This window comes from Panthera leo, chromosome C1 (genome assembly GCF_018350215.1).
Source record: "Panthera leo isolate Ple1 chromosome C1, P.leo_Ple1_pat1.1, whole genome shotgun sequence".
In the NCBI taxonomy this organism is placed as follows: domain Eukaryota; kingdom Metazoa; phylum Chordata; class Mammalia; order Carnivora; family Felidae; genus Panthera; species Panthera leo.
In genome coordinates this window covers 86,974,662-86,976,703 of record NC_056686.1, presented here as the reverse complement: position 1 = coordinate 86,976,703, position 2,042 = coordinate 86,974,662, and the positions used below count along the sequence as shown (strand labels likewise).

Below are 2,042 nucleotides of genomic sequence, written 5' to 3'. Positions count from 1 at the left end.
AGAGCAGTGGTATTTTATAGGGAGTAAGAAAGATACTATGGGAAAGGGACAGTTGGGAATAATTTCTGAGATTCTAACAATGTTAATATTTTGACCTGGGAGATGTTTACACAGTGTTCACTTTGTAATAATGCATTTAAGTGCACATGTTTTATTTTATACTCTTCTATATATGTATTACATACCCTAAGTTAAAGAAAACAGTTTATATTATATCGACCACTATAACAATGTCTCTTCTTCTCTGCCATCTGCTTGGCAGCCACAAAGCAGCAACCATGTGTGAATTCATCTCCATCCATGTTGGCCAGGCTGGTGTCCAGATTGGCAATGCCTATTGGGAGCTTTATTGCCTGGAACACGGCATGAGTCTGATAGTCAGATGCCAAGTGACAATACCATTGGCAGAGAAGATGACCCTTTTAATACCTTCTTCAGTAAAACATGTATTGGCAAGCATGTGTTCAATGCAGTGTTTGTAGACCTGGAACCCACAGTCATTGATGAAGTTCGCACTGGCACCTATCATCAGCTTTTCCACCCTGAGCAGCTCATGACAGGCAAGTAAGATACAGCCAACAACTATGCCCAAGGGCATTACACCATTGGCAAGGAGATCATTGACAATGTCTTGGAATGAATTTGGAAATGTCTGACCAGTGCACAAGGTCTCCAGGACTTCTTGGTTTTCCATGGCCTTGGAGGGGGAATTGGTCCTGGGTTCACCTCCCTGGTAATGGAACATCTTTCTTGTCGATTGTGACAAGTCCTAGCTGGAGTTTTCCATTTAGTCAGCCCCCCAGGTTTCCACAGCTGTAGTTAAGTCTTACCACTCCATTCTCACTACTCACACCAGACTGGAGCACTCTGATTGCCTTCATTGGAGACGATGAGGCTATGTATGATATCTATGGTAGAAACCTCACTGAATGCCCAATCTACACTAACCTGAATAAGATAACATGTCAAATTGTGTCCTCTGTCACTGCTTCCCTCAGATTTGATGGAGCCCAAAATGTTTTCGGATAGAATTCCAGACCAACTTGGTACCCTATCCCCACATCCGCTTCCCTCTGGTCACATATGCTCCTGTCATCTCTGCTGAGAAAGCCTACCACAAACAGCTTTATGTAGTAGAGATCACCAAGGCATGCTTTGAGACAAACAACCAAATGGTGAAATATGACCCTTACCATGATAAATACATGGCTTTCTGCCTGTTGTACTGTGGTGATGTGGTTCCCAAAAATGTCAACGCTGCCAGTGCTACCATCAGGACCAGGCGTACCATCCAGTTTGTGGGCTAGTGCCCCATCGGCTTCACAGTTGGAGCCAGCATCCCACTGGCTAACTACCAGCATCCCACTGTGGTACCTGGTGGAGACCTGGTCAAAGTACAGCGAGCTGTGTGTATGCTGAGCACCACCACAGCCATTGCTGAGACCTGGGCTCGCCTGGACCACAGGTTTGACCTGATGCGTGCCCAGTGAGCCTTTGTTCACTGGTATGTGGGTGAGGGCATGGGGAAAGGACAGTTTTCTGAGGCCCGTGAAGACATGGCTGCCCTTGAGAAGGATTATGAAGAAGTTGGTGTGGATTCTGTTGAAGGAGAGGATCAAGAAGAAGAATAGGAATACTAAAGTTAAAAATGTCACAAAGGTGCTGCTTTTACAGGGAAGCCTATTCTGTTTTAAACGTTGAAACGTGCTGTGATCAGTTAGTTTGTAGGTAACAGTATATACTCTCTTATACAATTACGGACCTAAGCTTTAAGACATGATGCTTTGTTACAGACATAAGCTGTCCATTTCTCTGATGGGTTTGAATAAATGTCTCAAATGAAAAAAATATGGGTTAAAAACAGAAAATACAAACTCAAAATGTCAATTGCCTTTGAGAACTGATTAAATGGAATTTAATATATTTGTGCTGTTTTTGTTTTTCAAAAATTAGATTAAAAGTGTAAATGGCAAAAATTAGCATTTGTAGCTTCAGATGGAGAAAAATGAGCCTTGGTTTTATTTTCTACTTTTATGCTGTGT

The 2,042-nt window shown here is 42.7% G+C and overlaps 1 pseudogene; it reads left to right on the top strand.

Annotated features, from left to right (window-relative positions):
• The first annotated feature begins 278 nt into the window (after positions 1-278).
• LOC122228174 lies at positions 279-1,631 on the top strand (annotated as a pseudogene).
• Positions 1,632-2,042: the final 411 nt, after the last annotated feature.